Here is a 16,487-nt window from a genome sequence, read left to right as displayed (position 1 = left end):
GTGGATGGCCATTGTCAAAACTTAACGGTGTTGAACAACACATGATTATTATCTTCCTGCCAAATTTTCTACAAAATTAAAATTTAAGAGCATAATAATTCAATGAATTGCTGTCCAACCTAAGGTCATTTTTTAATGGAACAAATTCATGTTTGGCTACTATGAGTCAGTAATAGCTCATCATCTGTGTTTCAGTCTCAGGAATAAACTGGAATCAGGCCCTGAGCAAGATCTTGTGTATTCAATTATAGTCATGAATATTCTTATAAAAAATTAAAGCATTAAATAAAAGTCTTGGCCTTTGTTTAAAAAGAAAAACACCCATAAAATAAGTAAATAAAAACAGCTTAAAAAATGAAACCTAGCATAATGACAAATTTATCTTAGCCTAATTTTCAAAGCACATTTTATACATTTTTTAATACAAATTAAAAAATTTCATTTTTTGTCTACAAAGAATTTTCATGTATCTATTGACAAATTGCTCAAAAATTTGAGGAATGCAAAAGTTGGATGATAAAGTGGCTTCTAAAATAACCTGATGGTTTTAAGTATTTATCTTTGGATAATGACAATGTTGTTGTTAGGTGTCATCGAGTAGTTCCAACTCCTATCGACTCTATATACAACAGAACAAAACGCTGCTTGGTCCTGCACCATCCTCACAATCGTTGCTATGTTTGAACTAAATGTTGCAGCCACTGTGTCAAATCATCTTGTTGAGAGTCTTCCTCTTCTTAGCTGACCCTCTACTTTATTAAGCATGATGTCCTTTTCCAGGGACTGGTCCCTCTTGGTAACATGTCCAAAGTACATGAGTCTTGCCATCCTTGCTTCTAAGGAGGATTCTTGCCGTACTTCTTCCAAGACAGATTTGTTCTTTCTTCTGGCAGCCCATGGTATATTCAAGATTCTTCACCTACACCATAATTGAAATGCATCAGTTCTTCTTTGGTCTTCCTTATTCATCATCCAGCTTTCTCATGCATATGAGGCGATTGAAAGTACCCTTGCTTGGTTTAGGAGTACCTTAGTCCTCAAGGTAACATCTTTGCTTTTTAAAACTTTAAAGAGGCCTTTTGCAGTTTATTTGCCAATGCAGTACATGGTTTGACTTCTTGATTGCTGCTTCCATGGGTGTTGATTGTGGATCCAAGTAATATGAAATCCTTGACAACTTCAATCTTTTCTCCGTTAATCATGATAAACTTATTGGTCCAGTTGTGAGGATTTTTGTTTTATGTTGAGGTGTAATCCATACTGAAGGCTGTGGTCTTTGATCTTCATCAATAAGTACTTCAAGTCCTCTTCACTTTCAGCAAGCAAGGTTGTATCATCTGCATATCACAGGTTGTTGATGAGTTTTCCTTCAATCCTGTTACCCTGCTCTTCTTCATATAGTCCAGTTTCTGAGATTACTTGCTCAGCAGACTGATCGAATAAGTATGGTGAAAGGATGTAACCCTGATACGTACTTTCCTGATTTTAAACCATGCAGTATCCTCTTATTCTGTTCAAACAACTGCCTCTTGGTCTGTGTAGGAGTTCCGCATAAGCACAAATAAGTGCTCTGGAATTCCCATTATTCCCAGTGTTGTCTATAATTTATTATCAACATAATTGAAAGCCTTTGCGGAGTTAATAAAACACAGGTAAACAACTTTCTGGTGTTCTCTGCTTTCAGTCAAGATCCATCTGACATCAGCAACGATATCCCTCATTCCATGTCCTCTTCTGAATCCCATGTGAATTTCTGGCAGTTCCTTGTCAATGTAGTCAATGTACCGCTGCAACCATTTTTGAATTATCTTCAGCAAAAGTTTACTTGTATGTGATATTAATGATATTGTTCCACACTTTCCATTTTCTGTTAGATCACCTTTCATTGGAATGGCCAGGAAGCTGTTTTCCAAATTTCTTGGCATGGGCGAGTGAATGCTTCCTGTGTTGCTTCCACTTGTTGGAACATTTCCATTGGTGTTCTGTCAATTTCTGGAGCCTTGTTTTTTTGCCAATGCCTTCAGTGCAGCTTGGATTTCTTTTTTCAGTACCATCGGTTCTTGATCGTATGCTACCTCCTGAAATGGCTGAATGTCGACCAATTATTTTGGGTACACTGATTCTATGTATTCCTTCCAGCTTCTTTTGATGCTTCCTGTGGTATTGAATATTTTGCCCATAGAATCCTTTAGTGTTGCAACTTGAGGCTTGAATTTTTTCTTTAGTTCTTTCAGCTTGAGAAATGCCTAGCATGTTCTTTCCTTCTGGTTTTCTATCTTCAGGTCTTTGCACATTTCAGTTTAATTCTTTGTTTTCTTGGCCTGCCCATTGAAATCTTCTGTTCAGCTCTTTTACTTCATCATTTCTTTCATTAGCTTTAACTACTCTATGTTCAAGAGAAAATTTCAGAGTTTCTTATGACAGCCATTTTGATCTTTTTTTTTTCTTTCCTGTCTTTTTAATGACCTTTTGCTTTCTTCATATATGATATTCTTGATGTCATCTTGCAATTTGTCTGGCTTTAGGTCATTAATGTTCAGTGCTTCATATGTATTCTTGAGGTAGTCTCTAAAATTAGGTGGGATTTACTCAAGATCATACTTTGGCTCTTGTGGACTTAATTTTCTTCAGCTTCAACTTGAACTTGCATATGAGCAATTGATAATCTGTTCTGCAGTTCTGACTGAAGATATTAGCTTCTCCACTGTCTCTTTCCAAAGATGTAGTTGATTTAATTCCTGTGTATTCCAGCGAGGTCCACATGTATAGCTATTGTTTATGTTGTTGGAAAAAGGCATTTCCAATGAATAGGTCATTGGTGTTGCAAAATTCTATCATGCATTCTCCAGCATCATTTCTATCACAAAAGTCATATTTTCCAACTACTGATCCTTCTTCTTTGTTTCCAATTTTTCCATTTCAATCACTAGTAATTTCCTATGCATCTTGATTGCATGTTCAATCAATTCCAGACTGCATAAGTTCATAAAAACTTCAATTTTTTCATCTTTGGCATTAGTGATTGGTGCATAAATTTTACTAATAGTTGTATTAACTGTTCCTCCTTGTAGATGTATAGATATTATCCTATTACTGACAACACTGTACTTCAGATAGATCTAGAAATTTTTTTTTTTTACAATAAACATGATACAATTCTTCAATGTGTCATTCCTGGCATGGTAGATTATATGATTGTCTGATTCAAAATGGCCAATGCCAGTCCATTTTGGCTCAGTAATGCCTAGGATATCAATATTTATGCATTTCATTTTATTTTTGACAACTTCCAATTTTCCTAGATTCATACTTCATACATTCCATGTTCTGATTATTAATAGATATTTGCAGCTGTTTCTTCTCATTTTGAGTTGTGCCACATCAGCAAATGAAGGTCCTAAAAGATTTACTCCATCAACGTCTTTAAGGTCAACTCTACTTTGAGGGGCAGCCCTTCCGTAGTCATATTTTCAATGCCTTCCAACTTGATGGGCTCATCTTCTGGCACTATATTTAATGCTCTACTGCTATTCATAAGGTTTTTGCTGACTTTTTTTTTTTTTTTTCCCTTAGAAGTAGATTGCCAGGTCCTTCTTTTCAGTTTGTCTTAGTATGGAAGCTCTGCTGAAACCTGTCCACCATGGGTGATCCTGCTAATATTTGAAATACTGGTGGTATAGCTTCCAGCAGCATAGCAACACACAAGCCACCACAATGCAACAAACTGACACACGGGTGGTGGCTAATGCTGATTGAAACTATGAAGTTAATGATAAATAGAATCTTTATAGTGCATTGGATGAAATCCATACATAAACATAACACAGGGCAGAAAAGCACCTGACTTTAATGTATAAACAACATAAAACAATAATTTAGAGTTAAAAGGAACTTCAGAGGGTCGAGCTCACTTTCTCATTTTTCAATTGGGAAAAAAAAAACCCAAAACTGAACCCTCCTTTAAATGATTGGGAAGTTTCAATCAACCTTTAATAGAGGAGGTGGTATTGAAACCTGGTTCTTCTGATCCAACACCATTACATCTTTAGAGTCTATTTGCTTTTTTGTCTCTTTGTTTCTTAGTAGTTATTGAGATATTTTTGTATTTAGAGTTTATGTATTTAACTTTTACTTTTTCCTTTTCACACATAAAAATGAGATAATACTATTGTATATTAAAAATATATAATTGAATTTTTATTGTTTTATTTATGCCAGTTAAATTTCTTTTTCTTGCCAGTTTGTTCTCCCCCCACAGTGCTTTAAGAGAACTTTGTAAATGTGGAAAGGAACAGTGTCTTCAAATATGCCCATTCATCTAGACACCATAATTTGTCTGCATGATTTGAAGTCTGAAGTGCTCCAAAATACTTACGACTGACTGATGTCTCATAGCTCCTATTTGGTGTCAAATCAATGTGTATTATCACTGTAGAACTCTGTGAACAGCTTATAAAATTTAATGTGCAGGGAGAAGGCAAACTATTCCGATTATACTGTTTGTTGCTTTCCCCTGCTCATTTTCCACAAGTGAGACTCTCTCTCTCTTTCCTTAAACACAATCCACCAAGGATAAAGTCTCTCACTCTGCTTAATCACACTCTTTCCCCACACAGAACATACAGGGTGGGGGCAAGGGAACTGTGTTTTTACTCAAGGGCTAATTACCTGAACTTTCCACAATGTTATAAAAAGATGGTTTGAAAAATGAAAGAAAAGTAGCTGGTTTTATAGACCTATAGCTATCTCCATGATTCCCAACTAGTGGCAATTCCTCAGGGGATATTTGGCAATGTCTGGGGACATTTTTGGTTGTAACAACTGGGGGAAAGATGGTGCTACTGATGTCTAGTTGGTAGAGACCAAGGATGCTGCTAAACATCCTACAATGCACAGCACAGCCCCCCTACAACAAAGAATTGTTTTTGTGTGCTGTTGAGTCAATTCCAACTCATAGGGACCCTATAGGACAGAGTAGAACAGCCCTATAGGGTTTTCTAGGCTGTAATCTCTACTGGAGGAGCTCTGGTGGCACAATGTTGAAAGCGCTTGGTAGCTAACCAAAAGGTCAGGGCTTGAACTGAGCAGCCACTCTGTGGGAGAAAGGTGTGGCAGTCTGCTTCTGTAAAGATTTACAGCCTTGGAAGCCCTGTGGAGCAGTTCTACTCTGTCCTATAGGGTCGCTATGACTGGGAATTCTCTCGACTGCAATGGGTTTTTGGCCACAGTTAATATTTATGGAAGCAGATGGCATGGTCTTTTCTCCTGAGAAGTGGCTCGTGGGTTCAAACCACTGATCTTTTGGTTAGCAGCCAAGAGCTTAACTATTGCACCAAGAGGACTCTTTTAAAAAACAAACCAAACCCATTACCATGGAGTTGACACCAACTCATACCGACCCTGCAGAACAGAGTAGAAGTGCCCCACAGGTTTTCTAAGGTTGTAATCTTTACAGAAACAGACTGCCACATCTTTCTGCTATGGAGTGCCTGGTAGGTTCAAACTGTCGACTTTTTGGTTAGCAGCCAAATGCTTAACCACTGCACCACCAGGGCCCCTCACCAGGGCTTCTCACACAACCCAAAATATCAATAATGTAGAGGTTAAGAAACCTTGCTAACACCTCAAATTTAAAATTTCTACATCTCTTTAACACACAAACGTTTAGTCCTTCAGAAAGTATATTGCAAAGAGGGGGCCAAGATAATGGAGTAGTCAGACACTTCCAGTGGACCCTCTTACAACCAAGACCAGAAAAAAACAAGTGAATTGCTTATATATGGTAATCTGGGAGCCAGGAACATTAAAGGCAGAGTTGAGGAACCGGACTGAGTGGCAGAGGGAGGGAGAGACAATTCAGAAGCAGCAAGGAGTTGCCAGATCTGACACAGTGAGAGCCTGAGCCCTTCAGACCTGACCAACTGGGGGGTGAGCAGTGAGGCAGGCAAGCAGCAGTCCTCGGGAGGCACATTTTCTGCACCAGGAGACACACAGTGCCAGAGAGTCTACTTGGCCACCCAGAACCAGTGAGAAGTAGCCCTCATAGATGAAAGATAAGTAATTGCGTATGGCCTACCGCACAGATCAAAAACACCCCACTTAGGGAAAAACCTCTCTCCCATTTAGCTACCCACTCCCTGCTCTGCACTGGGTCCCAGGCCAGCTTCAGCAATTGCCGAGTCCCCTGATCTGGAAGTAGGGTCCATCACATGCCCGGAGCCATTCTCCCTGCCTTAGAGAGTGAACAAATTAACAAACGGGGGAAAAAATAGACTGCCAGCTCCCCTAAGCCAGGTATCCAGGGTGGGCACACCTCCTTCACCTAGGTACAGGCGTGAGGGATCCACGGACTTTGAGTGCCTTTCATTACCACAGTACAACAGGGTATATACCAGAAGTCTAACTTCAACTGTTTCAGCCATGAAGTGGCAGGTAATTGACATTTGACACTGCTCTGCCCATTAAGCATGGTCTTCACCTACCTGCATCAGGGGCCTGAGGACTGCTGGCTCCATCCATGCCACCTAGCCATCTGCAGTAGGGGCCCATGAAAAAGAGGTGCCCCCGAGTCCTTACAGCCAACAGCATTAGCTGCTCATAGTCCGGCTGCAAAATCCACCCACCTACATGCTCTAGGAAACAGGGATATGCCTTCCTCCTGGACACTCGGTGGTGGCTGTCAGCCCCCTGCCTTGCTCAGAGTGTGTCCCCCTGCTGCAGCCAGATACCTGCACCTACACCAATCACCCATGCCTGTCTAGGACTGTAAGTGAGAGCCTACACCACACACTTGGTGGCTATCTACCAGGTCACCTGAGCTGAATCCATACAGGAGGAGTGAGTAGACTCCTGAGTTTACATACCTAGTAACAGATCTAACCACCTGGTGACAGGACATTAGAGCTTCAAAGGTACCAATAATCAAACTAGCTCATACAAGCAGACTATTGGCCATATCAAAACAAAACACAAAGCTAGGACACGGTAAGCAAACATAAAATAAATAAATATAATAACTTACTGATGGCTCCGGGACAACAGTCAATATCAAATCACATAAAGAAACAATCCATGATGGCTTCAGCAAACTCCCAAAATAAAGAATCTAGAAATTTTCCAGAGGAGCAAAATTTCTTGGAATTTCTGGAGACAGAATACAAAAGATTAATATACAGAACTCTTCAAAAATTAGGAAGGAAATTAAGCAAAATGCAGAACATGCAATAGAGGAAATTAAAAAGATTAGAGAAGAGCATAATGACAAATTTAACAGGCTGCAAGAATCCATAGAGAGACAGCCATCAGAAATCCAGAAGATGAACAATAAAATTTCAGAATTAGACAATGCAATAGAAACTCATAAAAGCAGAATTGAGGCAATGGAAGTCAGAATTAGTGAGACTGAAGATAAAGCACTTGACTACAACTTATTTGAGGAAAAATCAGACAAAAGGATTAAAAAAAATGAAAAACCCTAAGAATTATGTGGGACTCTATCAAGAGGAATAACCTACGAGTGATTGGAGTAGCAGCACAGGCAGGGATAACAGAAAATACAGAGAGAATTGTGAAGATTTGTTGGCAGAAAACTTCCCTGATATTGTGACAGATGAGAAGATATCTATTCAAGAGTCTCATCAAAACCCATGTAACATACATCCCAAAAGAAATTTACCAAGACATATTATAATCAAACTTGCCAAAACCAAAGATAAAGAGAGAATTTTAAGAGCGGCTAAGGATAAACGAAAAGTCATCTACAAAGGAAATTCAATTAGAAAAGAAGCTCGGACTACTCAGCAGAAACCATGCAGACAAGAAAGCAATAGGATGACATATATAAAGCCTTGAAGGAAAAAACTGCTAGCCAAGAATTATATATCCAGCAAAACTGTCTCTCAAATATGATGGCAAAATTAGGGCATTTACAGACAAACAGAAGTTTAGGGAATTTACAAAAACCAAACCAAAATTACAAGAAATACTAAAGGGAATCGTCTGGTTAGAAAAACAGTAACATCAAATAGCAACCCAAGACTAAAACACAGGACATAGCAACCAGGTATCAACCCAGACAGGGAAGTCGCAAAACTATATCAAAGCTAAAACACTGATAATAGGGAAACAGATGTCAATATGTAAAAGATAACAACATTAAAACAAAAAAAAGGGACTTAAAAAATGTAGACATAGATTTTTCATACAGAGAGGAAGTCAAGGCAATATAAAGAAATAAAAGACTGGTAAAAAACTTAGAAAAATAAATGTAAATATTAAGGCAACCGCAAAGGAAACTAACAATCCTACAAGTCAAAATAAAAAACTGGAAAAATATAAAGACTCAGCAAACACAAAATCAACAACAATGAAAAAGATGAAAAGAAAATACATAAAGAAAAACTACTCAGCTCAGAAAATTAAGGGGAACAAAGAAAATGTGACCAACACACAAAAAAAGACATCAAAATGACAGCACTTAACTCATACCTATCAATAATTATGCTGAAAGCAAATGGACTAAACACACCAATAGAAGAGACAGAGTGGCAGATTAGATAAAAAAAAAACATGATCCGTCTATATGCTGCCTACAGGACACACACCTTAGACTTAAAGACACAAACAAACTACAACTCAAAGGATGAAAAAAAATATATCAAGCAAACAACCCCCAAAAAAGAGCAAGAGTGGCAATACTAATCTCTGACAAAATAGACTTTAAAGTAAAATTCACCATAAAGGATAGGGAAGGACACTATATAATGACTAAAGCATCAATTCACCAAGAGGAAATAACTATAATAAATATTTATGCACCCAATGACAGGGCTCCACAATACATAAAACAAACTCTAACAGCACTGAAAAGAGAGAGAGACAGCTCCACAATAGTAGTAGGATACTTCAACACACCAATTTCGGTGAAGGACAGAACATCCAGAAAGAAGCTCAACAAAGACATGGAAGAACTAAATACTACAATCAGCCAACTTGATCTCATAGACATATTCTTAACACTCCATCCAACAGCAGCCATGTATAATTTCTTTTCCAACGTACATGGAACATTCTCCAGAATAGACCACGTATTGTGCCATAAAGCAAGCCTTAACAAAATCCAAAACATTGAAATATTAAAAAGCATCTTTGTAATGACCTAAAGCCATAAAAGTGGAAATCAACAACAGAAAAAGCAAGGAAAAAAAATCAAACACATGGAAACTGAACAACATCTTGCTCAAAAATTATTGGGTTATAGAAGAAATTAAGGGTGAAATAAAGAAATTCATAGAATCAAATGAGAATAAAACACATCCTACCAGAACCTTTGGGACACAGCAAAAGCAGTGCTCAGAGGTCAGTTTATAGCAATAAATGCACACATTCAAAAAGAAGAAAGGGCCATAATCAAAACATTAACCCTATAACTCAGAGAAATAGAGAGCAGCAAAAGAAGCCTTCAGTCACAGAAGAAAGCAAATAATAAAAATTATAGCAGAATTAAATGAAATAGAAAAACAATTGAAAGAGTTAACAAGACCAAAAGCTGGTTCTTTGAAAAGATCAACAAAATTGATAAACCACTGACCAAATTGACAAAAGAAAAACAGGATAGGAAGCAGATAACCTGTATAAGAAATGAGATGGGTGATATCACAACAGATCCAACTGAAATTAAAAGAATCATAACAGAATACTCTGAAAAATTGTACTCTAACAAATGTGGAAACCTAGGGGAAATGGACAAATTTCTAGAAACTCACTACCTACCTAAACTAACACAAGCAGAGGTAGAATAACTAAATAAACCCATAACAAAAGAAGAAATCGAAAAGGTTATTAAAAAACTCCCAACAAAAAAAAACCCTGGCCTGGATGGCTTCACTGGAGAATTCTACTAAATTTTCAGAGAAGAGTTAACACCACTACTACTAAAGGTATTTCAGAGCATAGAAAAGGATGGATTATTCCCAAACTCATTCTACGAAGCCAGCATAACGCTGATACCAAAACAAGGTAAAGACACCAAAGAAAAAGAAAACTATAGACCAATATCCCTCATGAATATTGACACAAAATCCTCAACAAAATTCTAGCCCATAGAATTCAGCAACATATCAAAAAAGTAATTCACCGTGATCAAGTGGGATTTATACCAACTTTGCAGGGATGGTTCAACATTAGAAAAACAATGTAATCCATCACATAAATAAAACAAATGACAAGAACCACATGATCTTATTAATCTATCTAGAAAAGGCATTTGACAAAGTCCAACACCCATTCATGATAAAAACTCTCAACGAAATATGAATAGATGGAAAATTCTTCAATATAATTAAGGGAATTTATACAAAGCCAACAGCCAACATCATCCTACATGGAGAGACTTTGAAAGAATTCCCCCGGAGAACGGGAACCAAACAAGGATGCCTTTATCACCACTCTTATTCAACATTGTGCTGGAGGTCCTAACCAGAGCAATTAGGCTAGAAAAAGAAATAAAGGGCATCCAGATTGGTAGGGAAGAAGTCAAAGTATCTCTATGTCAGATGATATGATCTTATACGCAGAAAACCCCAAAGAATCCACAAGAAAACTACTAGAACTAATACAAGATTTCAGCAAAGTTTCAGGATACAAGCTAAACATACAAAAATCAGTTGGATTCTTTTACACCAACAAAGAGAACCTTGAAGAGCAAATCACCAAATCAATACCATTTACAATAGCCCCCAAGAAGATAAAATACTTAGGAATAAGTCTAACCAGAGATGCAGAACATCTATACAATGAAAACTACAAGACACTACTGCAAGAAACCAAAAGAGACCTATATAAGTGGAAAAACATACCTTGCTCATGGATAGGAAAACTCAACATTGGAAAAATGTCAATTCTACCCAAAGCGATCTACAAATACAATGCAACCCCGATCCAAATTCCAGTGGCATTTTTTAATGAGATGAAGAAACAAATCAACAACTTCGTATGGAAAGGAAAGAGGCCCCAAATAAGTAAAATGTTATTCAAGAAGAAGAACAAAGTGGGAGGCCTCACAGTACCTGATTTTGGAACCTATTATATGCTACAGTAGTCAAAACTGTCTGGTACTGGTACAACAACAGATACATAGACCAATGGAACAGAATTGAGGATCCAGACATGAATTCATCCACCTATGAGCAGCTGATATTTGACAAAGGCCTGAAGTCCATTAATTGGGGAAAAGACAGTCTCTTTAACAAATGGTGCTGGCATAACCGGATATTCATCTGCAAAACACTGAAACAGAACCCATACCTCACGCTATGCATAAAAACTAACTCAAAATGGATCGAAGACTTAAATATAAAATCAAAAACGATAAAGATCATGGAAGAAAAAATAAGGAGAATGCTAGGAGCCCTAATACATGGCGTAAACACAATAAGAACCATAAGTAACAATGCACAAGCACCAGAAGAGAGACTAGATAACTGGGATCTCCTAAAAATCAAACACTTATGCTCATCAAAAGATTTCACCAAAAGAGTAAAAAGAGAGCCTACAGACTGGGAATAAAACTTTTGGCTATGATGGATCCGATCAGTGTCTAATCTTTAAAATCTACAAGAAACTGCAAAACCTCAGTAACAAAAAGACAAATAACCCAATTAAAAAATGGGCAAAGTGTATGAACAGGCACTTTGCCAAAAAAGATATTCAGGTGGCTAACAGACACATGAAGAAATGCTCACGATCATTAGCCATTAGAGAAATGCAGATCAAAACTACAATGAGATATCATCTCACCCCAACAAGGCTAGCATTAATCCAAAAAATTCAAAATAATAAATGCTGGAGAGGCTATGGAGAGACTGGAACACTTATACACTGTTGGTAGGAGTGTAAAATGGTACAACCACTTTGGAAATCTATTTGGCGCTTCCTTAAAAAGCTAGAAATAGAAGTACCATACAGTCCGGCAATCCCGCTTCTTGGAATATATCCTAGAGAAATAAGAGCCGTCACATGAATAGACAGATGCACACCCATGTTCATTGCAGCACAGTCCACAATAGCAAAAAGATGGAAACGACCTAGGTGCCCACCAAGGGACGAATGGATAAACAAATTATGGTATATCTACGCAATGGAATACTATGCAATGATAAAGAACAATGATGAAGCCGTGAAACATCTTATAACATGGAGGAAGCTGGAGGGCATTATGCTGAGTGAATTTAGTCAGTCACAGAAGGACAAACATTGTGTAAGACCACTAGTATAAGAACTCAAGAAAAGGTTTAAGCACAGAAGAAAACATTCTTTGATGGTATGAGGGTGGGGAGGGAGGGTGAGGGTTATTTACTAGCTAGATAGTAGATAATAATTATCTTAGGTGAAGGGAAGGACAGCACACACTACAGGGGAGGTCAGTACAACTGGTCTAAACCAAAGCTAAGAAGTTTCCTGAATACAATCAAACACTTTGAGGGACAGAGTAGCAGGGGTAGGGGTCTGGGGACCATGCTTTCAGGGAACATCTAGGTCAATTGGCATAACAAAGCTTATTAAGAAAATGTTTGCATCCTACTTTGGTGAGTGGCATCTGGGGTCTTAAAAGCTTGCAAGCAGCCGTCTAAGATGCATCAATTGGTCCCAACCACCTGGAGTAAGGAGAATGAAGAACACCAAAGATACAAGGAAAGTATTAGCCCAAGAGACAGAAAGGGCCACATAAACCCGAGACTTCATCAGCTTGAGACCAGAAGAACTAGATGGTGCCAGACACCACCAATGACCACCCTGACAGGGAACACAACAGAGAGTCCTGGATGGAGCAGTAGAAAGGTGGGTTGCAGAACTCAAATTCTAGTAAGAAGAGCAAAGTTAATGGTCTGACTGAGACTGGAGGAACCCTGGAAAGCATGGCCCCTGGATTCTTTATCAGCCCAGAACTAAAACAATTTCCCAGGCCAACTCTTCAGACAGGGATTGGATTGGACTGTGGGATATAACGTGATACTCGTGAGGAGTGTGCCTCTTAGTCAAGTAGATAGAAGAGACTAAACAGGCAGCTTCTGTCTGGAGGTGAGATGGGAAGACAGAGAGGGTTAGGAGCTGGTTGAATGGACATGGGGAATCAGGGGTGGAAAGGAGGAGTGTGCTGTCACAGTATGGGGAGAGCAATTAGGGTCACGTAACAATGTATGTGTAAATTTTTGTATGGGAAAAAATAAAAAAAAGAAAGTGTATTGCAAAGAGACAATTCTGAACTTCATCGTATGTCATGTAGCGAAGCGTCACCTGACTCTTTAAAAGGAGGCTTGTGAAGCACATTACCAAATATAGTTCACAAAGTGGTATCAGAATCCTCCTCAAAGTCTTCTCAGATTTCCACTCTCTTGTATATTCCTCAGTATCACCGTGGTGGAGAAATAAAAATTCCAATGTGTCTTAAACATGTTAGATCACTATGCAAGTCCTTAAATAATTGCCTTTCGAGGAAACTATGTTTCTTGCACCAGACTAGGAATGAGAAAACTTGGGTTGCCTTGCCTCTACCCAGTCCCATATTTAAAAGGGAATTTAGAAGACCGTGGAGTGTCTGACATTCCAGCTGTCAGTGCAAGTGGTTTTGTTTTCTCCGTTCTATTGTCTCCGGAGTCCTTCCTCTAACCAGTCATCACGATTTGAGTTAATGACGGTTGGCGATGCCCTCCAGCCAGCTTGACCGATGTTGTTTAAAAGTTACCTCTGTATAACAGTCAGTGACACGGCTCTGGTGAGGCCATCACTGAATCCAATTAAAAATCTTATTTCTTCCATGCAGTGAGAGAAATCAGGAGTCCAGTTCTCTGTTTCTGGGTTGCTACACCACAAGCTTCTACTGAAGGGGCCTTTGACACTGTCTAGTCCTTGGACAGGCTTCTATGAAAAAATCCTTCAATCGCCCAGGCCAGACAACAATTACTCTTTCACCTCCAGATTCACAGGTAGGTTTTTCTCCTCCTAACAAATAATAAGATAACAAGAAATGAAAATGAAGAAAAATAGCATAGCTATTCATGTCCCATCACAGACGCTTAGGGATTTTTCTGCAAAAAGAGATTTTCTGTTAGGGGGAAAAATGGCTGGAAAAGTAGGTCACGCAGGAGAGAAGCTCTACAAATTGCAGGTATGCCACACTTTGCAGTAGCATTTCTGATTTTAAAAGTAACTTTTGAAGAAGGGTCAAAGCAGAATTCAGTGTGATAATATAATTAAAGACATTTTCAATAAGTCAGCACTTATTTTAGTTCCGTTTTCCCCTTGGAATGAAAATTGTGTAGGCAATTAGTTTAAATTAGGCTACGTGGGGATATTATTTGTATAACAAAAATAAGTTTCTCTTTGTAATTAAATTTAATGGTGTTGCACTGGAGAGAAACTGAGCAAGTTTCTAAGACTTGCACTGCTCTAGTCAATCCAGCGTTCTGAGATTCATTCTTAGAACAAGTCATTTTGCTACATCCCTGACAAAGTCTGCATTTTTAACATGCTAAGCAGACATTTCTAGCTGCGGTGGAATTTAAGTAAATCATTTTTCTCTGAGGCTCATCTAAGTTCCAGTACTTCCTAGGTTGTTTTGATGTTGCTAAAACTTTGCTTTTGTTTTAATCCTCCTAAAGAATGTACAGAACAGCTTCTAATTATCATGTATCTGCCTATGTACATAAATTTAAAATTGAAACTTGGGGACTATTCATATATTTTAAGCCCTTGTTCAGGACCTGATTATTCATGAACAGAGGCCTAGTTATATAACATGTTTATCCACATGCACAAACACATATTCATAAAATGTATTATGTGTATAAATCGCTGGTTGAAATTTTACAGTTGGTATGTATAACTTTATAATCACAAAAACATAATAAAGAGGAAAATACTTGCTATTCCTTACTACATACAAAATCCAGATTTGGTTTATTATTATTTTTTAGATACTGTCCTGGAGCCCTGGTGGTGCCGTGGTTAAGAGCTCGGCTGCTAACCTAAAGGTTGGCAGTTCGAATCCACCAGCTGCTCCTTGGAAATTCTGTGGGGCAATTCTACTCGTCCTATAGGGTCATTATGAGTCGGAATTGACTCAAAGGCGACAGGTTTGGGGTTTTTTTGGTCCCTGGAGGCAGAGTGAGTCGGTTTTCTAATATCAAACTCTCTTTCTACTGAGTTTAGTAAGAAAGAATTATTGCATACTAACAAAAACAAGATGACTAGCCAGGCTGATTTGGGTGCATATCCTGCTCTGTAATTCACTACCTTTAATATTTCAGATAAGTTACTTAAGCTCTCTAAGTCTCAGCTCATTTATCTATAAAATGAGGGAAATAATAGTTATACAATAGGGCTGTTTCAAAGATTAAATGGATTAATATACTAAAAGTACTAAGCATAGTCATAGTAAGTAGTTAACAGTTGATACTAATGTTATCATTGTTACTGTTTTTGTTGTTATTAATAGGAAAATGAGAGGTGATCAGGTAAAAATAAAACATCAAATGATGCTATTTAAAATGTTTAAGTTAATATTGCTCTATGAACTGCTCTGGTCTCCAAAGTGATTAAAGTAAGGTTCATGAAGCAATTTCCAAATGAATAATGGTGCTTCATTTCTGCTGGATCTTTTTCTTATATTCTTCTCTGTACCTAGAATATCCTTTCCCACTTGTTACCAATCAATGGCTACTCATTCCACAGAAACTAACTTAGGTATATTTACCCTGCAAACTTTTGCCTAATCTTTCCCAAGCCCTCACTAGACATAGTGCTTTTCCTCATTAATATACTTTGTTTATAACATTGATAAAGCATTTAGCACATTTACTACTTCATTACTTACATATTAAGATGTAAGTAATGTTACTGATGAAGGTCAAAGACTACAGCTTTCAATATGGATTATACCTGAACATAAAGAAAACAAAAATCTTCACAACTGGACTGATAAACAACATCATGATAAATGGCGAAGAAATTGAAGCTATCAAGGATTTCATTCTACTTGGATCGATAATCAGTGTTCATGGAAGCAGCAGGGAAGAAACCACATGACACATTGGATTGGGCAAATTTGCTGCAAAGGACCTCTTTAAATTATTAAGAACCAAAGAGATGTCACTTTGATTACTAAGGTATGCCTTACTTAAGTCATGGTCTTTTCAATCACTTCATATGTATATAAAAGCTGCACAATGAAAAAAGAAAGATTGAAGAGGAAGAATTGCATTTAAAAAGTGGTATTGGTGAAGAATATTCAGTATACCATGGGCTGCCAGAAGAACAAATGAATCCGCTTTGGAGGAAGTACAGCCAGAAGGCTCTTTAGAAGTGAGGGTGCTGACACTTCATCTTGCTTGCTTTGAACACGTCATCATGAAAGACCAGTCGTTAGAAAAAATATCATGTTTGGTAAATATAGAGGATCGGTGACAACGAGGGAAACTCTCCATGAGACG

The sequence above is a fragment of the Trichechus manatus genome, unplaced genomic scaffold (assembly GCF_000243295.1).
Source record: "Trichechus manatus latirostris isolate Lorelei unplaced genomic scaffold, TriManLat1.0 scaffold00003, whole genome shotgun sequence".
Classification (NCBI taxonomy): Eukaryota; Metazoa; Chordata; class Mammalia; order Sirenia; family Trichechidae; genus Trichechus; species Trichechus manatus.
The sequence above is the reverse complement of the archived record's forward strand: the minus strand, read 5'-3'. Positions refer to the sequence as shown.